The sequence below is a fragment of the Bombina bombina genome, chromosome 2 (assembly GCF_027579735.1).
Source record: "Bombina bombina isolate aBomBom1 chromosome 2, aBomBom1.pri, whole genome shotgun sequence".
NCBI classification, from domain to species: domain Eukaryota; kingdom Metazoa; phylum Chordata; class Amphibia; order Anura; family Bombinatoridae; genus Bombina; species Bombina bombina.
This window is the reverse complement of record NC_069500.1, coordinates 306,295,793-306,317,789: the sequence shown is the minus strand read 5'-3', so window position 1 is coordinate 306,317,789 and position 21,997 is coordinate 306,295,793. Positions and strand designations below refer to the sequence as shown.

General features: G+C 40.7%; 1 protein-coding gene across 1 annotated transcript in view; it reads left to right on the top strand.

Annotated features, from left to right (window-relative positions):
• The window catches only part of LOC128646928 (alpha-aminoadipic semialdehyde dehydrogenase), a 340,000-nt gene that overhangs the window by 130,800 nt on the left and 187,203 nt on the right, over positions 1 to 21,997 (top strand). The window lies entirely within an intron of this gene.

Below are 21,997 nucleotides of genomic sequence, written 5' to 3'. Positions count from 1 at the left end.
TGAAAAGAGTTACACTGGGAAGTGAGAAATCTTCTACAAGTGGATGATGTCACAGTTCCCCCAGGTGAAATGTGGATTTATCTTCCATTCCCCTGGTCTTGAATTTCATTGGAACTGTGCTTGCACTTCCTTGGATGGGCTTTTATATTGATTGCAGACTGCTGCGGGTAAGTAGTTATTTCGCTTTCTGTCGCCCATAGGCTATTCCCTGAACATCTTGTCACAGTGTTCACAGGGTCCCTTTAAGAGACACTTATTTTGGACATTTTTCCAAGTTATTTTTTCAGCACAGGAGACATTGCCAGCAGTGCAGGAAGGGGTTAAAGAACTTCAGGAAGGTGTGCACTTAGTGCAACATTATGGGTAATCTCCCCTTCTTCCTGATGGCCTTCTTAGCTGAATAAAAACTGATTTTTCCTGAGCCATGTTTTTGAAACAGAGCATTTTCCTGCATTTCTGAACATTTTTGTGTTCTGTTAAAAACCTGACAGTTTCTAATATCTGAATTGTGTATTTTGTGCCATACTTGCCCCCCCCCCCCCACCCCTTGTCTCTGCTTTATTATATATGGAGCAGTCTAATGCAGCTCAGGTTCCTGGATCATAGACTTGGATTCAAGGCAGATCTTCTGACCATGTAAGTCCCTCATATTTCTGCTTACTTTGAAAATCTATCTTTTGTCTCTCTCTGTTGTGGGATTCATGCATTAAATACTTTTCTAATCCTGACCGCTATATCGCATGTAACACACTGGAGTGGCAAATCTCTTACACGGCGGGTAGATGGATTCCTTGTCAATCCTAGCCACGGAGAAGTTGGAGGATTCCAATTCCAGCTCAGCAACGCCTGAGTTACTGCCCTAGACTTACTGCGGTTTCCATGATATTGCATACAGATCGCCACTATGAATATAGTCACACCACCAGCATCAATGCAGAATTATTCCCACTGAAGGATCAACAATGTTTCAAAACCAAGCCAATGATCGTTTCAACTTGTATCTGGCTTATCTGGCTTTGTCAGGGCTTAAATTCAAAAGTTTTTGTTCTGGTATTTAAAGGAAGTTTGTGCACAGTCCTCCCTTAAAACATGCCAGTGAATTAGTTCCACTCGCAACATTAAATGTTCCATGTTGCCACATTTTGTAAATAATTGGATTCATTTTAAAATTTCAATAATACAATATACTGAATAAGTTACAATAATACAATATATGCAACTGTAAACCATGGCTTTTTAGGACAGAGCTCTACAAAAGAGAACTTCATGCAACAGGTTATATATTCTGTAACAAGTTTGCTCCTTTGTGTGAACAGTCACTCATATTTGATGTATACTTCTAGATGAGAATGCTTCGCTTATTAGTACTACATTTTATTAAATGAATGGATTGTATAGCAATTCTTCATTGAGTCCATGTTGTAAATTCACCTAGATTCAATACAATATATACCTGCCTTGTTAAGAGAGTTGTTAAGCACTTTGGAGGTGGATGAGCTCTGAGGTTGTTTCAGGAGAAGGAAACTTGGAAGAAATAAAGGATCAAGTTAAACAGATTAAGATTTCAAACCACTTAATTTATAATGCCACATCTGAAATAGTTCTCAATACTACTAAAAGTTCTTTAATGGTTTGTTTTAGCTAGATATGTCTTATAGCTAAAATTTTGGTCTGGTTCTCTGGTCTCTAAGAGCAGATTCCTGACACTGCTTCTTTAGGGTAGGATCTTATTTGATCAAGGCCTAGATGCAATCATATCCATGTTTACTGATGGTAAGGATTATTTTTTTCACAGGATAATAAATCCAAGGGCATGGGCCAAACGGTTAGATGTGTTCCTTCCTTTTTGCACTCCAGATCTTAAAAGGCTTCTTCCACCCAGCCTGCAGTATTTATGAAGACTTTGTGTTTTTTTTTTTTTTTTAGCTTATACTGGCCTGACACAAAGCAGGCCAAAAAGTTCACTGCTGCTTCCAAGTCAGCATGAAGGTGTGCCCTGCTTTCAGGATTCAGTTTCTGGGATCTGGTGCAGATTTAGGAAGGTCTGGATAAGCTTTGTTGTTGATCTCTGGATCTTGTAAATTGTGTCTCAAGGATACAGAATGAGTTTCTTGTTTCTCAATAGTGATCAAAGCACAAACCTTGCTTTCGTGCGTTGCAGGTCTAGAGGGGCAGGGATTTGTAGTTGTTCCCTTTTAGTGAGCAGAGTCATCATCGCTACTTAAAGCTGGTTTCAAGATGGAATCTTTACACAGTATCTTCTCTCTAGTGTGGGAAGGTCATTTTAATTCAGCAAAAAATCTAAAGGATGCACATTCCGAAGTTCCTATGGTGTGCCAGCATTACCAGTTTGTGACTCTGCCTTTTGGCATCCCTACAGCCCCTCGGTTTTTCTCCAAAGTGTTAAGTGGCCTTATTGATGGTGGCCTGTATTAAGGGTATTTCTCTTGTAAGGTGTATCCAGTCCATGGATCATCCATTACTTGTGGGATATTCTCCTTCCCAACAGGAAGTTGCAAGAGGACACCCACAGCAGAGCTGCTATATAGCTCCTCCCCTAACTGCCATATCCAGTCATTCTCTTGCAACTCTCAACTTGCATGGAGGTAGTAAGAGGAGAGTGGTAAAATATAGTTAGTTTTTTCTTCAATCAAAAGTTTGTTATTTGCAAATAGTACCGGAGTTGTACTATTTTATCTCAGGCAGTATTTAGAAGAAGAATCTGCCTGCGTTTCTCTTGTTAAGTGTGTTCAGTCCACGGGTCATCCATTACTTATGGGATATATTCTCCTTCCCAACAGGAAGTTGCAAGAGGATCACCCAAGCAGAGCTGCTATATAGCTCCTCCCCTCACATGTCATATCCAGTCATTCTCTTGCAAGTCTCAACAAAGAAGGAGGTCGCGAGAGGAGATAGGAGTTTTTTACCTAATTATTCTTCAATCAAAAGTTTATTATTTTAAAATGGCACCGGAGTGTGCTGTTTTTTCTCTCAGGCAGTATTTAGAAGAAGAATCTGCCTGCGTTTTCTATGATCTTAGCAGACGTAACTAAGATCCACTGGCTGTTCTCGCACATTCTGAGGAGTGGGGTAATTTCAGAAAAGGGAATAGCATGCGGGGTCCCCCGCAAATGAGGTATGTGCAGTAATATTTTCTAGGAATGGAATTGACTAAGAAAACACTGCTGGTACCCATATGATGTAAGTTCAGCCTTTAATGCAGTAGTAGCGACTGGTATCAGGCTGATAAATGTATGCGCAGTTGAGTTATTTTCTAGGGACTAGAATTTGACTGAGAAAATACTGTTAATACTGAAATCAATGTATGAGCCTTAACTGCAGTAGAAGCGACTGGTAGCAGGCTTAGTGATAACTTTGCATAACAACGGAAAGTTGTTTTTAAAACATTTACTGGCATGTTATTCGTTTTGTGAGGTACTTTGGTGATAAATCTTTTTGGGCATGATTTTTTTCCATATGGCTAACGTATATTTCTGCATAGAAACCGTTGTAACAGGTCTCCCACTGTTGTAATATGAGTGGGAGGGGCCTTTTTTAGCGCCTTGTTGCGCAGTTAAAATTCTAGCACAGTCTCCCTGCTTCTTCCTCCTTGGACGTCCAAGACGTCTCCAGAGAGCTCAGGGGTCTTCAAAATTCATTTTTGAGGGAGGTAATCAGTCACAGCAGACCTGTGACAGTATGTTTGACTGTGATAAAAGCGTTAAATCATAAATTGATTATCCGTTTTTGGGTATTGAGGGGTTAATCATCCGTTTGCTTGTGGGTGCAATCCTCTGCTAAATTCATACATTTACTGTTAAAATTGTTGGCTATAACTGAATTAGTTCATTGTTATTTCAACTGTGACAGTTTTTTGTGTTTTTAAAAGCGCTGCAGCGTTTTTTTTTCTATTGCTTGTAAATTTATTGAAAGATTTTTTCCAAGCTTGCTAGCCTTCATTGCTAGTCTGTTTAAACATGTCTGATACAGATGAATCTGCTTGTTCATTATGTTTAAAAGCCAATGTGGAGCCCAATAGAAATATGTGTACCAATTGTATTGATGTTACTTTAAATAAAAGTCAGTCTTTACTGGTAAAGAAATTATCACCAGACAACGAGGGAGAAGTTATGCCGACTAACTCTCCTCACGTGTCAGTACCTTCGCCTCCCGCTCAGGAGGTGCATGAGATTGTGGCGCCAAGTACATCAAGGCCCTTACAAATCACTTTGCATGATATGGCTAATGTTATGAAAGAGGTATTATCTAATTTGCCTGAGTTAAGAGGCAAGCGCGATAGCTCTGGGTTTAGGACAGAGCGCGCCGATGACACGAGAGCCATGTCCGATACTGCGTCACAATTTGCAGAACATGAGGACGGAGAGCTTCATTCTGTGGGTGACGGATCTGATCCGGGGAGACCGGATTCAAAAATTTCAAATTTTAAATTTAAGCTTGAGAACCTCTGTGTATTGCTAGGGGAGGTGTTAGCGGCTCTGAATGATTGCGACACGGTTGCAATCCCAGAGAAATTATGTAGGCTGGATAAATACTATGCGGTACCGGTGTGTACTGACGTTTTTCCTATACCTAAAAGGCTTACAGAGATTATTAGCAAGGAGTGGGATAGACCCGGTGTGCCCTTTTCCCCTCCTCCGATATTTAGAAAAATGTTCCCAATAGACGCCACCACACGAGTCCCTAAGGTGGAGGGAGCAGTTTCTACTTTAGCCAAGCGTACCACTATCCCGGTGGAGGATAGTTGTGCTTTCTCAGATCCAATGGATAAAAAATTAGAAGGTTACCTTAAGAAAATGTTTGTTCAACAAGGTTTTATATTACAACCCCTTGCATGCATTGCGCCCGTCACTGCTGCAGTGGCATTCTGGTTTGAGTCTCTGGAAGAGGCTATTCGCACAGCACCATTGGATGAGATTATGAACAAGCTTAAAGCCCTTAAGCTAGCTAATGCATTTGTTTCGGATGCCGTTGTGCATTTAACCAAACTAACGGCTAAGAACTCCGGATTCGCCATCCAAGCGCGATGAGCGCTATGGCTTAAATCCTGGTCAGCAGATGTAACTTCTAAATCTAAATTGCTTAATATTCCTTTCAAAGGGCAAACCTTATTCGGGCCCGGCTTGAAAGAAATTATTGCTGACATTACTGGAGGTAAGGGTTACACCCTTCCTCAGGACAGGGCCAAATCAAAGGCCAAACAGTCTAATTTTCGTGCCTTTCCTAATTTCAAGGCAGGAGCAGCATCAACTTCCTCCGCTCCAAAACAGGAAGGGACTGCTACTCGTTACAGACAGGGTTGGAAAGGCAACCAGTCCTGGAACAAGGGCAAGCAGGCTAGAAAACCTACTTCTGCCTTTAAGACAGCATGAAGAGAGGGCCCCCTATCCGGAAACGGATCTAGTGGGGGGCAGACTTTCTCTCTTCGCCCAGGCCTGGGCAATAGATGTCCAGGATCCCTGGGCGTTGGAGATCATATCTCAGGGATACCTTCTGGACTTCAAAACTTCTCCTCCACGAGGGAGATTTCATCTGTCAAGGTTATCAACAAACCTAATAAAGAAAGAGGCATTCCTACGATGTGTACAAGACCTCTTAGTAATGGGAGTGATCCACCCGGTTCCGCGGACGGAACAAGGGCAAGGTTTTTACTCAAATCTGTTTGTGGTTCCCAAAAAAGAGGGAACCTTCAGGCCAATCTTGGACCTGAAGATCTTAAACAAATTCCTAAGGGTTCCATTGTTCAAAATGGAAACTATTCGAACCATCCTACCCATGATCCAAGAGGGTCAGTATATGACCACAGTGGACTTAAAGGATGCCTACCTTCACATAACGATTCACAAAGATCATTATCGGTACCTAAGGTTTGCCTTTCTAGACAGGCATTACCAGTTTGTAGCTCTCCCCTTTGGGTTGGCTACGGCCCCGAGAATTTTTACAAAGGTTCTGAGCTCGCTTCTGGCGGTACTGAGACCGGGAGGCATAGCGGTGGCTCCGTACCTAGACGACATTCTGATACAAGCGTCAAGTTTTCAAAATGCAAAGTCTCATACAGAGATAGTTCTAGCATTTCTGAGGTCGCATGGGTGGAAAGTGAACATGGAAAAGAGTTCTCTGTTCCCACTCACAAGGGTTCCCTTTCTAGGGACTCTTATAGATTCTGTAGAGATGAAGATTTACCTGACGGAGTCCAGGTTATCAAAAATCCTAAATGCTTGCCGTGTCCTTCATTCCATTCCAAGCCCATCAGTAGCTCAGTGCATGGAAGTAATCGGCTTAATGGTTGCGGCAATGGACATAGTGCCATTTGCACGCCTACATCTCAGACCGCTGCAACTATGCATGCTAAGTCAGTGGAATGGGGATTACTCAGATCTGTCCCCTTTACTGAATCTGGACCAGGAGGCCAGAGATTCTCTTCTCTGGTGGTTGTCACGGGTCCATCTGTCCAAAGGAATGACTTTTCGCAGACCAGATTGGACGATTGTAACAACAGATGCCAGCCTACTAGGCTGGGGTGCAGTCTGGAACTCCCTGAAGGCTCAGGGATCGTGGACTCAGGAGGAGAAACTCCTCCCAATAAACATTCTGGAATTAAGAGCAATATTCAATGCTCTTCTAGCTTGGCCTCAGTTAGCAACACTGAGGTTCATCAGATTTCAGTCGGACAACATCACGACTGTGGCTTACATCAATCATCAAGGGGGAACCAGGAGTTCCCTAGCGATGTTGGAAGTCTCGAGGATAATTCGCTGGGCAGAGTCTCACTCTTGTCATCTGTAAGCGATCTACATCCCAGGCGTGGAGAACTGGGAGGCGGATTTTCTAAGTCGCCAGACTTTTCATCCGGGGGAATGGGAACTTCATCCGGAGGTCTTCGCTCAACTGATTCATCGTTGGGGCGAACCAGATCTGGATCTCATGGCGTCTCGCCAGAACGCCAAGCTTCCTTGTTACGGATCCAGGTCCAGGGACCCGGGAGCGGTGCTGGTAGATGCACTAGCAGCCCCTTGGGTCTTCCACATGGCTTATGTGTTTCCACCTTTTCCGTTGCTACCTCGACTGATTGCCAGGATCAAACAGGAGAGAGCATCAGTGATTCTGATAGCGCCTGCGTGGCCACGCAGGACCTGGTATGCAGACCTAGTGGACATGTCGTCCTGTCCACCATGGTCTCTGCCTCTGAGGAAGGACCTTCTAATTCAGGGTCCTTTCAACCATCCAAGCCTAATTTCTCTGAGGCTGACTGCATGGAGATTGAACGCTTGCTTCTATCAAAGCGTGGTTTTTCGGAGTCGGTTATTGATACATTAATACAGGCTCGGAAACCTGTTACCAGAAAAATTTACCATAAGATATGGCGTAAATATTTATATTGGTGTGAATCCAAGAGTTACTCATGGAGTAAGGTTAGGATTCCTAGGATATTGGCTTTTCTACAAGAGGGTTTAGAAAAGCGTTTATCCGCTAGTTCTTTAAAAGGACAGATTTCTGCTCTGTCTATTCTTTTACACAAACGTCTGGCAGAGAATCCAGACGTCCAGGCCTTTTGTCAGGCTTTGACTAGGATTAAGCCTGTGTTTAAAACCGTTGCTCCTCCGTGGAGCTTAAACTTAGTTCTTAAAGTTCTTCAGGGTGTTCCGTTTGAACCCCTTCATTCCATTGATATTAAACTTTTATCTTGGAAAGTTCTGTTTTTGATGGCTATTTCCTCGGCTCGAAGAGTCTCTGAGTTATCTGCCTTACATTGCGATTCTCCTTATCTGATTTTTCATTCAGACAAGGTAGTTCTGCGTACTAAACCTGGGTTTTTACCTAAGGTTGTTTCTAACAGGAATATCAATCAAGAGATTGTTGTTCCGTCATTATGTCCTAATCCTTCTTCAAAGAAGGAACGTCTTTTGCATAATCTGGACGTAGTCCGTGCCCTGAGGTTTTACTTACAGGCAACTAAAGATTTTCGGCAAACTTCTTCCCTGTTTGTCGTTTATTCTGGGCAGAGGAGAGGTCAAAAGGCTTCGGCCACCTCTCTCTCTTTTTGGCTTCGTAGCATCATACGTTTAGCCTATGAGACTGCTGGACAGCAGCCTCCTGAAAGAATTACAGCTTATTCCACTAGAGCTGTGGCTTCCACCTGGGCCTTTAAGAATGAGGCCTCTGTTGAACAGATTTGCAAGGCTGCAACTTGGTCTTCACTTCATACCTTTTCAAAATTTTACAAATTTGACACTTTTGCTTCTTCGGAGGCTGTTTTTGGGAGAAAGGTTCTACAGGCAGTGGTTCCTTCTGTTTAATGTTCCTGCCTTGTCCCTCCCTTCATCCGTGTACTTTAGCTTTGGTATTGGTATCCCATAAGTAATGGATGACCCGTGGACTGAACACACTTAACAAGAGAAAACATAATTTATGCTTACCTGATAAATTTATTTCTCTTGTAGTGTGTTCAGTCCACGGCCCGCCCTGTCTTTTTTTGAGGCAGTTCTAAATTTTAATTAAAGCTCCAGTCACCACTGCACCCTATAGTTTCTATTTTCTCGTCTTGTTTCGGTCGAATGACTGGATATGACATGTGAGGGGAGGAGCTATATAGCAGCTCTGCTTGGGTGATCCTCTTGCAACTTCCTGTTGGGAAGGAGAATATATCCCATAAGTAATGGATGACCCGTGGACTGAACACACTACAAGAGAAATAAATTTATCAGTTAAGCATAAATTATGTTTTTCTATGATCTTAGCAGCTTGTAACTAAGATCCACTGCTGTTCTCACATATGTCTGAGGAGTGAGGTAACTTCAGAGGGAGAATGGCGTGCAGGTTATCCTGCAATAAGGTTTGTGCAGTTTTAAGTTTTTCTAGGGACTAGAAAATGCTGCTGATACCGGATTAATGTAAGTTAAGCCTAAATACAGTGATTTAATAGCGACTTGTATCAGGCTTACTATCAGATATATATACTCTTATAAAAGGGCAATATAAAACGTTTGCTGGCATGTTTAATCGTTTTTATATATGCTTTGGTGATAAAACTTATTGGGGCCTAGTTTTTTCCACATGGCTGGCTTGATTTTTGCCTAGAAACAGTTTCCTGAGGTTTTCCACTGTTGTAGTATGAGTGGGAGGGGCCTATTTTAGCACTTTTTTGCGCAGTTAAAATTACAGACAGAGACATTCAGCTTCCCTCAGCAGTCCCCTGCATGCTATAGGACATCTCTGAAGGGCTCTAAAGGCTTCAAAAGTCGTTTATTGAGGAAGGTAGGGCCACAGTAGAGCTGTGGCAGTTGTTGTGACTGTTTAAAAAACTTTTAATTCGTTTTTTTGATCCGTTTTTTGCATTAAGGGGTTAATCATCCATTTGCAAGTGGGTGCAATGCTCTGCTAACCTATTACATACACTGTAAAAATTTTGTTTGATTTACTGCCTTTTTTTCACTGTTTTTCAAATTTTAACAAAATTTGTTTCTCTTAAAGGCACAGTACCGTTTTTTATATAGGCTTGTTAACTTGATTTAAAGTGTTTTCCAAGCTTGCTAGTCTCATTGATAGTCTGTACAAACATGTCTGACATAGAGGAAACTCCTTGTTCATTATGTTTAAAAGCCATGGTGGAACCCCATATGACAATGTGTACTAAATGTATTGATTTCACTTTAAACAATAAAGATCAACTTTTGTCTTTAAAATTTTTATCACCAGAGGATTCTGTCGAGGGGGAAGTTATGCCTACTAACTCTCCCCACGTGTCAGACCCTTTGACTCACGCTCAAGGGACTCACGCTCAAATGGCGCCAAGTACATCAAGGGCGCCCATAGCGATTACTTTACAAGACATGGCGGCAGTCATGGATAATACACTGTCAGCGGTATTAGCCAGGCTGCCTGAATTTAGAGGAAAGCGTGATAGCTCTGGCGTTAGGCGTGATACAGAGCATACAGACGCTTTAAGGCCCATGTCTGATACTGCCTCACAATATGCAGAAGCTGAGGAAGGAGAGCTTCAGTCTGTGGGTGATACCTCTGACTCCTGATTCTGATATTTCTACTTTTAAATTTAAGCTTGAGAACCTCCGTGTACTGCTTAGGGAGGTTTTAGCTGCTCTGAATGACTGTAACACAATTGCAGTGCCAGAGAAATTGTGTAGACTGGATAAATACTTTGCAGTGCCGGTGTGTACTGAGGTTTTTCCAATACCTAAAAGGTTTACAGAAATTGTTAATAAAGAGTGGGATAGACCCGGTGTGCCGTTTTCCCCCCTCCTATTTTTAGAAAAATGTTTCCCATAGATGCCACCACACGGGACTTATGGCAGACGGTCCCTAAGGTGGAGGGAGCAGTTTCTACTTTAGCAAAGCATACTACTATCCCTGTCGAGGACAGTTGTGCTTTTTCAGATCCTATGGATAAAAAAATTAGAGGGTTACCTTAAGAAAATGTTTATTCAACAAGGTTTTATCCTGCAGCCCATTGCATGCATTGCTCCTGTCACTGCTGCTGCGGCGTTCTGGTTTGAGTCTCTGGAAGAGGCTTTACAAGCAACGACTCCATTGGATGATATACTTAACAAGCTTAGAGCACTTAAGCTAGCCAATTCTTTTGTTTCTGATGCCTTTGTTCATTTGACTAAACTAACGGCTAAGAATTCTGGATTTGCCATCCAGGCGCGCAGGGCGCTATGGCTTAAATCTTGGTCAGCTGAAGTGACTTCAAAGTCTAAATTACTTAAAATTCCCTTCAAGGGACAGACCCTATTCGGGCCTGGTTTGAAGGAAATTATTGCTGACATTACTGGAGGTAAAGGTCATGCCCTTCCTCAGGACAGGTCCAAATCAAGGGCCAAACAGTCTAATTTTCGTGCCTTTCGAAACTTCAAGGCAAGTGCAGCATCAACTTCCTCTGCTACAAAACAAGAGGGAACTTTTGCTCAGTCCAAGACGGCCTGGAAACCTAACCAGTCCTGGAACAAAGGCAAGCAGGCCAAAAAGCCTGCTGCTGCCTCTAAGACAGCATGAAGGAACGGCCCCCTATCCGGTAACGGATCTAGTAGGGGGCAGACTTTCTCTCTTCGCCCAGGCGTGGGCAAGAGAAGTTCAGGATCCCTGGGCGTTGGAGATTATATCTCAGGGGTATCTTCTGGACTTCAAGGCTTCCCCTCCACTAGGGAGATTTCACCTTTCACGATTATCTGTGAACCAGATAAAGAAAGAGGCATTCTTACACTGTGTGCAAGACCTTCTAGTTATGGGAGTGATCCATCCAGTTCCAAAGGAGGAACAGGGACAGGGATTTTACTCAAATCTGTTTGTGGTTCCCAAAAAAGAGGGAACCTTCAGACCAATCTTGGATCTAAAGATCTTAAACAAATTCCTCAGAGTTCCATCATTCAAAATGGAAACTATTCGGACCATCCTGCCTATGATCCAGGAGGGTCAACATATGACTACCGTGGATTTAAAGGATGCTTACCTTCACATTCCGATACACAAAGATCATCATCGGTTCCTAAGGTTTGCCTTTCTGGACAGGCACTACCAGTTTGTGGCTCTTCCCTTCGGGTTAGCTACAGCCCCAAGAATTTTTACATTCCAAATTGCCAAGTCCCATACGGACATAGTTCTGGCATTTCTGAGGTCGCATGGGTGGAAAGTGAACGAGGAAAAGAGTTCTCTGTCCCCACTCACAAGAGTCTCCTTCCTAGGGACTCTGATAGATTCTGTGGAAATGAAATTTTACCTGACGGAGTCCAGGTTATCAAAACTTCTAAATTCTTGCCGTGTTCTCCATTCTATTCCGCGCCCTTCGGTGGCTCAGTGCATGGAGGTAATCGGCTTAATGGTAGCGGCAATGGACATAGTACCGTTTGCGCGCCTACATCTCAGACCGCTGCAACTATGCATGCTCAGTCAGTGGAATGGGGATTACACAGATTTGTCCCCTCTACTAAATCTGGATCAAGAGACCAGAGATTCTCTTCTCTGGTGGCTATCTCGGGTCCATCTGTCCAAAGGTATGACCTTTCGCAGGCCAGATTGGACAATTGTAACGACAGACGCCAGCCTTCTAGGTTGGGGTGCAGTCTGGAATTCCCTGAAGGCTCAGGGATCGTGGACTCAGGAGGAGAAACTCCTCCCAATAAATATTCTGGAATTGAGGGCAATATTCAATGCTCTTCAAGCCTGGCCTCAGTTGACAACCCTGAGGTTCATCAGATTTCAGTCGGACAACATCACGACTGTGGCTTACATCAAAGGGGGAACAAGGAGTTCCCTAGCGATGTTAGAAGTCTCCAAAATAATTCGCTGGGCAGAGAGACACTCTTGCCACCTATCAGCGATCCATATCCCAGGTGTAGAGAACTGGGAGGCGGATTTTCTAAGTCGTCAGACCTTTCATCCGGGGGAGTGGGAACTCCATCCGGAGGTGTTTGCTCAATTGATTCATCGTTGGGGCAAATCAGAACTGGATCTCATGGCATCTCGCCAGAACGCCAAGCTTCCTTATTACGGATCCAGGTCCAGGGACCCGGAAGCAACGCTGATAGATGCTCTAGCAGCGCCTTGGTCTTTCAACCTGGCTTTCGTGTTTCCACCGTTTCCTCTGCTCCCTCGACTGATTGCCAAAATCAAGCAGGAGAGAGCATCGGTGATCTTGATAGCGCCTGCGTGGCCACGCAGGACCTGGTATGCAGACCTAGTGGACATGTCATCCTTTCCACCTTGGACTCTGCCTTTGAGACAAGACCTTCTACTACAAGGTCCTTTCAATCATCCAAATCTAATTTCTCTGAAGCTGACTGCCTGGAGATTGAACGCTTGATTTTATTAAAGCGTGGCTTCTCCGAGTCAGTTATTGATACCTTAATACAGGCACGAAAGCCTGTCACCAGGAAAATCTACCATAAGATATGGCGTAAATATCTTTATTGGTGTGAATCCAAAGTTAACCATGGAGGAAGGTTAGGATTCCCAGGATATTATCTTTTCTCCAAGAGAGTTTGGAAAAAGGATTATCAGCTAGTTCCTTGAAAGAACAGATTTCTGCACTGTCTATTCTTTTGCACAAGCGTCTGGCGGATGTTCCAGACGTTCAGTCGTTTTGTCAGGCATTGATTAGAATCAAGCCTGTGTTTAAACCTGTTGCTCCCCCATGGAGCTTAAATTTGGTTCTTAAAGTTCTTCAGGGGGTTCCGTTTGAACCTCTTCATTCCATAGATATCAAACTTTTATCTTGGAAAGTACTTTTTTTGATGGCTATTTCCTCGGCTCGTAGAGTTTCCGAGTTATCTGCTTTACAATGTGATTCTCCTTATCTGATCTTCCATACAGATAAGGTAGTTCTGCGTACAAAACCTGGGTTTTTGCCTAAGGTGGTATCTACTAAGAATATCAATCAAGAGAAACCTACTTCCAAAATGTAAATGCAAGATTCGCAGAAAATTAATTCAGTTAGCGCTAAACACTGCTAGATCTCTGATAGCTACTAATTGGAAATCTCAAGTAATTCCCACATACAAGGCTTGGGAAGCATCAATGGAACATACTATCCATTTGGAGGAATATGGCTATTTTGTAAGAAAAGATATGGAATTGTTTCACAATATAAAATTCTACTGGGAAACACGAATGCATACACATTAAGAGCTGTATAAAATCTAAGAGAAATTTAAGGCAGAAGGGAGAGGGAAGTTCTTCATGAGACATTACAGGCACAACACACATACTTATATCCTTGCATTAGGACGGGCAGGAGATTCCTCAAATTAATATAATTATGGTGACCAACTTGAGTTTTTGTTTTTGTCTTCGTTTTTGTTTTCTTTCTTTTTTACTAAAAAGTTGTATAGGTTGATTACGATATAAATATAGGATGTTATACCCTTGCAAAAAGCAACTTGACATGTTGATTTGTATCCACTGTAACCTGAAATGCAATAACATGTACTGTATTATTTTCTCATCCAATAAAAACAGAAATAATAAAAAAAAAAAAAAAAAGAATATCAATCAAGAGATTGTTGTTCCATCATTGTGTCCTAATCCTTCTTCAAAGAAGGAACGTCTTTTACATAATCTGGACGTGGTTCGTGCTTTAAAGTTTTACTTAAAAGCTACTAAGGATTTTCGTCAAACATCTGCTTTGTTTGTGATTTACTCTGGACAGAGGAGAGGTCAAAGGCTTCGGCAACCTCTCTTTCTTTTTGGCTAAGAAGCATAATCCGCTTAGCCTATGAGACTGCTGGACAGCAGCCTCCTGAAAGGATTACAGCTCATTCTACTAGAGCTGTGGCTTCCACTTGGGCCTTTAAAAATGAGGCTTCTGTTGAACAGATTTGCAAGGCGGCGACTTGGTCTTCGCTTCATACTTTTTCAAAATTCTACAAATTTGATACTTTTGCTTCTTCGGAGGCTATTTTAGGGAGAAAGGTTTTACAGGCAGTGGTACCTTCCGTTTAAGTACCTGCCTTGTCCCTCCCTTCATCCGTGTACTTTAGCTTTGGTATTGGTATCCCACAAGTAATGGATGATCCGTGGACTGGATACACCTTACAAGAGAAAACACAATTTATGCTTACCTGATAAATTTATTTCTCTTGTAGTGTGTTCAGTCCACGGCCCGCCCTGTCTTTTTTTGAGGCAGTTCTAAATTTTAATTAAAGCTCCAGTCACCACTGCACCCTATCCAATCCACGGCCTGCCCTGTCATTTTAAGGCAGGTCAAAATTTTAGATTAAACTACAGTCACCACTGCACCCTATGGTTTCTCCTTTCTCGGCTTGTTTCGGTCGAATAACTGGATATGGCAGTTAGGGGAGGAGCTATATAGCAGCTCTGCTGTGGGTGTTCTCTTGCAACTTCCTGTTGGGAAGGAGAATATCCCACAAGTAATGGATGATCCGTGGACTGGATACACCACAAGAGAAGAGAAATAAATTTATCAGGTAAGCATAAATTGTGTTTTTAGTGGCTCCTTACCTGATATTGTGGTGCAGGCTCCTTCTTCAGGAGGCATTCAAGCACATAGCCTTACTGTCTCTGCTCTGCAAAACCTGCTGGTGCATAAAGGTACAAAAGTACTTTCTGATTATGACTACTCAAGTCTCCTCCTTGGAGTGTATAATATACTCAGTATCCATTACACTGTATTTAAAAGGCGATCACAGGCTGAAGTTTCAGTCAACATGTGCCATGTTGCAGCACACTAACTGTGGTCCAGTTATAAATTAAAAAAGAATTTTTCAGAAACTATGTCATGAGAAAATGTTTTTAATATAAACCATTCACTTGCCTTATTTTGTCATCTCAGCACTGTTAAAACCATCTAGTTATGAACTAATGTCTTAGTATAAACCAGTACTCTATCTTAAGGATGAGACTTAAAAATACATCAGTAAATTAGGATCATTAGTCTGTCCTCTTTATAGTTCCATATCTAATTATGTGAAGAATATTATATATAATATCACAACAGGCAGGGGCTCATCTAGATCCCCCCAGCTAATAGAGTGCTAATTTTTAGATACTATCACAATGTCCTGAAAATGTTATTAATTATTTTAAGGTATCATCATGATTTTTAATTGTTGCTGTTCTATAGAGAGTAAAATACAACAATGGTTGTTATACATAACTATGGCTTTGCAGATAGCCACATATTGCTCCCTCTTTGTTAGTCATCATGTAGGTCCACTTTAACACAAATTGATAAAGCTTACTATACCTTTGTGTAACTGCCTTAAAAAATACATACTTTAAAAAGAACACAACACATGGCAGGGACCCCATAGAGAGCAATATAATACATTCACTCTATATGTGGTCACCTTGGTTTACTTTATTATAAGCTGTCTAAGTCTATACATGTTTCACAACTTAAAAATAAAAAAATATTAAAAAATATGTATATAAAAATAAGGGAAAATGTCTGTATATAAATACACATATTTTCACCTATAGCTCTCTTTTATATGCACCAAACTATCATCTCAACTAATCTTTTCAACATTTTAAAAGCATTGTAACAGCATCAAAGCTAATTATTGACAAATTGATTATTGGAAAACTGTTTGTTAAAGCATAATGCATATATATTTCTGTATAGTATATTATCTGTTCAAGAATATAATCTGCTGCTCGGGACCTCTAGGCCAGGTGTATTCCATGTCATTAGAAAACCAAATTGTGTAAGTTTTCACACACCCTAAGGGTTAACATGACACCATTCCTGATTGGTTACTCACACCTTTATAGAGACCCTGACCAGCAGAGACCATTATCTCTGATGAAGCGCATGTGCCCATGCGCGAAACGCGTAAGATAGGAGCTTACCTGTGTCTGACGATAAGCCTGCTCCTAATAAATACTTTATTTTCATCTACCTTGAAGACTCTGCATTCCTTTTTCCTCTTTTCATATGCATTCGGCGGTAGGAGGATCCGCTGTCAAGCCGAGTCTTCCACTCTGAAGCTGAATACCGCATTCCAACCAAGATCCACCGGAGTACTCTCTGTTCCGCTTTTTTGCCACCATCCTACGGACTACAATCCAACTTCCTTACAGGGACCCGTAGAGCCACGCAAGAACCGGAGCGACACGCTCACGACACGCTGACACGCTCACGCATACCAACGCGAGAAGAGCTTTCCTATGGTGAGGTCATCGAGACTCGACACGCATAGACGCCAAAAAACACACTCACAGGAGAACGGACGACCTTGGGATCAGCAGGAGGACCTACTCCGGATCGCAGGTACACTCTGTATTCTCCTAAAGTGTTAAGGACATTTAAGAACTAAGGCTCCATAATCGGGTCCCCTTCACTGTTTTCTACCTTGCTCTACCCTTTTCTTTTGGTGACAACACACAAGCGGCCTGGGACAGAGACTGTTATCAGTGAGTACCCCTGACTTGGTATATTGCATTACATTACTGGTGAACTTTACTATCTGAAGAGACTTTCCTAATGAGAGTACCACTCATAACTTTCGACATATAATAAGAACATCTATAGCAATCCACATAAAATCAGCTATCACAGCATACGGATTCGTAGTGTGCACTGATCTCATTATTAATTGGACTCTTTATATCAACACAATATCACTTACTGTGCTGAATCAACCAAAGTGAAGTAAAGAAACGAACTGATTACGATTTGGCAGAAGTTATCTGATTGGGACTTTTCCTATTCATGCTTGTTTCTTACCAACAGATAGCAAAGAGTCCTATCACCATTAGGCAGGATTATATATCACACCTGACAAGTTTCTTAACCATTGTTTCTCTTACAGGTGTTATTACAGTTTATTTCTAAACTCCATAAGTTATTACTAATTAAGATGTAATTTTGTAATCTTGCAATCTTTTGAAACTTTGTTATTTTACAACTCAGTAAATTTGCATTTAAGATTACTCACCTAGGACTCACACCTACATATATGAAACTTGAGCAACACAAAAACTTCATAACATCTCAAGCAGCTAACCCTATACCCTGCCTTGTCAACTAATCCACACATAGTGAACCAGCTTCCAACCTAGAAACCAATCCCAAGATCCCTTTTTCAGGATCTCTAGCCTCCTTAGTTTCTAGGTAGATAGACTATCTCAGGCTTACACTTATGATATCATTTATTTACACCTATACACAAGTATATTAATACATACGGACACATTTGCTTACCATTATGGCTGAAAGTAATATTCTCACAGGAGTAGTAGACATAGACAGAAGAAAGCTAATAATGAGTACAGCACTTAAAGGTAACTCCACTCGAACAGATGAACCTTTGGAGGGGGATCTAACTAATATCTTTTCGGATTTAGAAAACAAGAAATACAAAGAAAGCAACCTTTGGTGGGACATAGAGTTCTTAGAACTCTATATAAATGAAAGAAAAGTTCCTAGGGGACTAAGGATGAAAAAGTACCCCTCTTTTGCATTAAACAATCAGGATTTTATGGATGAATGGAATAACAACTTAACTAATTGCTCCATTATCCTAATGAAACAACTGCTAAAACATAAAAAAGAAGAGAGGAACTCCTTATTAGTACAAATAGAGGAGATTGTAGAGTCACTGAAACCATTTGAACAGACAAAGAAATATGTAGATTACAAAACACAATTAGACACTACCATGCAACAATTAGATTCTACACTATCAGAAAGAAAAGTGAGTAAATATCAAAGGGATGTAAAAGACTACGAATTAGATATCGTATACTCATGGCAAAAAGATAAACCAAATAGACAAAAGGGTCACTCCACACACAATAATCACAAAAGTAATATTAGAAATAAAAACAAAAACAAAAGAAAGGGCACCTTCAATCACACTCCCAATGCCAAACGAGTCACATTTTCAAGTATTGACACAGATAACACAGAGGGATCACTAATCACAGAGGACACACAAGCACACACCTCCAATGAAGAAACAACTAGTCAAGACATCCCAGAAGGTAGACCAAAGCTATCAACACTAGTACAAATACCTATTACTAGTAGCACACCAAAAAAGGATCTACCACTACGCTATCCAAGCAGAATAAAAAAGACAACACAAAAGAAATAGGATCAGTAATTAATTTGTCTAGTATCACTCTCACTAGTTCCCAAATCAGCTTGTTAAATAAAGGGCTATCTTTCGCACCATCTACCAATTTTGATCTATTTTCTACTATACTTGATATCAATGCTTTGGTTAGAAAAATCACTCTATATAAACACTTTTCACTATAAGCAACACCATTGACTCACAAGAAAAACACACATTATTAGAAGATATACCAAACAGAGAGGCACACTCCATAGGCCTAAAATTCACTGATCTATGTGATCTCAATACACTAACCTCATTACAAGCAACCACACTTAGAGAAGTCAGTACTTATGATTCTATCCCTAAATTCAAAACCCCCACATATACTAAATCACATTTTTATCCAGTACACAGTAGGAGTGAAGCAATAGAAATGTTTCAGAACCTAGTAGAGTTAGAACTCACTGGCTTGCACACGACTATAGAGACTGCATCCACAACTATCACTAATTGTACGAGTAAACAAAATTTATCCATTAGCGAACAACAAGCACTAAAGTCACTCAGTAATAATAAAGATATAGTGGTCACTCCAGCAGACAAAGGTGGTGCAGTAGTAATTCTCAACACTCATGACTACAGGAGAGAAGTATACAGACAACTTAATGACAGAGAGACATACCATAAGCTTACCTACAACCCTACTAATAAGTACAAACAGGAACTCTACAACTTATTAGACTCAGCAGTAGAAGAGGGATTTTTAGATAAAGAAACAGCTGACCATTGCCTAGTGGAGTATCCCACCATTCCTACCTTTCGCATAGTGCCGAAGATACACAAATCCCTAGTGGATACACCAGGTAGGCCCATTGTGGCCAGCAGAGGTTCACTATGCGAAAGAATAGGAAACTGGCTAGACAGCATATTACAACCAATAGTCAAGTCTTTACCTGGATACATAAGAGACAGCACACATCTTATACAACAAATTCAGACCATCACATGGCAGCAAGATTACACCTGGCTATCAGTAGATGTATCAGCCCTGTACTCTAGTATACCCCATGAGGAAGGTCTAAAAGCCCTTACACACATGCTAAAGAGACACACCAGTTATCCTGAAGAGTTCATCACATTTCTTGAAGAACTCACAAGATTTCTTCTCACTCACAACTACTTTGTCTTCGAGGGCCAGTACTACCTCCAAAAATGTGGTACGGCCATGGGAGCCAAATTTGCCCCCTCTTATGCAAACCTATACATGGGGTATTTTGAACATTCATACCTTTTTGGGGGTGGACTGGCCCTCGAGGACAAAGTGGTGATATATGGTAGATTCATAGACGACCTAATATTCATCTATAAGAAAAATACTGAACTCACTATTCAGGAAATCCTTGATTTCTTTAATAAGAATACACTCAACCTGTCATTTACGTATCTAAATGATAAGATCATCAACTTTTTAGATCTCACACTAGAGCACAATGATGAAGGAAACATCATCACCAGCACATTTAGAAAACCCCTATCAAGAAACACCATACTTAGAGCTGACTCTTGTCATGCCCCACACATGCAAAAAGGCATCCCCAAGGGCCAATATTTAAGATTACGGAGAAACTGTAGTACCCTCCAATTATATTTCAAACAAGCAGATGAACTCACCAACAGACTCACATCTAGAGGTTACAAAAAAAGTGTGCTACTTAAAATTAAATCCCAAGTAGCAAGGACAGATAGGGTCACACTACTGAACAACAATAACAAAAAAACTACAACAGGTACAATTAGTAGAAGCCACAAAGAAAATTTCACAACCAAAGAAAATATCTGCTTTGTAACCAAATACAGCAATCAATTTTACATTATCAAAAATATCATTAAGAAATATCTACCAGTACTCAACAGTGACATCACTTTGAGAAACAAATTACAGCAACATATAAGATTTGTAGCTAAAAAAGCACCAACCATACGTGACAAGATCACACACAAACTTCATAACAAAATTTTACCAACCACTAATTGGCTAAGTCCCTCTAAAGGTAATTATAGATGTGGTCATGTACCGTGTAAAAGTTGCAAATATACTGAAAAATGCCTAATGTTTAGCTCCTCACAGACACATAAAACATATCCTATAACTAATAGAATGGACTGCACGTCCACCCATGTAATATATCTAATCACATGTACACATTGCCAACAACAATATATAGGGATTACGACACGTCCATTGAAGGACCGCATAAGAGAACACCTCTTATCAATAGAAGAGGAATTCCCTAGGACACCGGTGGCCAAACATTTTCATACACATGATAACAGACTTAGTCATTTCACATTCAAAGCCATAGAACATATATCTAACAATCCACTAGGGGGTGACAGAAACAAGATGCTGTCAAAAAGAGAAGTATATTGGATATTCATGTTACAAACCAGAGCACCACAAGGCATGAATAAAAGATATGATGTCAATCTATATATAGAGTAAATAAGATATATTCTAGCAACAAAGCATACAAAATTTGTAGACAGGATTAATATTAATACAATATATATACACCACACCAGTCTCTAGGTTCTCCAATAACATGAATACAAATATCACTAAACCCCTTAATATTCATATTTACTATAGGGTATAAACTGTTAGCTCCTATAGTATACACATAGGCCTCAATGTCATTTCAACATAGTACACTACTCTCTCCCTCTCTTTTCCTCATTCCCACCAAAGGTTTACTAAAATTGTCTATGCTTTATTAACCTAAGCATAACCCATCCCTCCCAAAATTAAAAAATCAAAAAATGAAACAAATGATTGAAAGAAAGAATTAAAAAAGAATTTTTCAGAAACTATGTCATGAGAAAATGTTTTTAATATAACCCATTCACTTGCCTTATTTTGTCATCTCAGCACTGTTAAAACCATCTAGTTATGAACTAATGTCTTAGTATAAACCAGTACTCTATCTTAAGGATGAGACTTAAAAATACATCAGTAAATTAGGATCATTAGTCTGTCCTCTTTATAGTTCCATATCTAATTATGTGAAGAATATTATATATAATATCACAACAGGCAGGGGCTCATCTAGATCCCCCCAGCTAATAGAGTGCTAATTTTTAGATACTATCACAATGTCCTGAAAATGTTATTAATTATTTTAAGGTATCATCATGATTTTTAATTGTTGCTGTTCTATAGAGAGTAAAATACAACAATGGTTGTTATACATAACTATGGCTTTGCAGATAGCCACATATTGCTCCCTCTTTGTTAGTCATCATGTAGGTCCACTTTAACACAAATTGATAAAGCTTACTATACCTTTGTGTAACTGCCTTAAAAAATACATACTTTAAAAAGAACACAACACATGGCAGGGACCCCATAGAGAGCAATATAATACATTCACTCTATATGT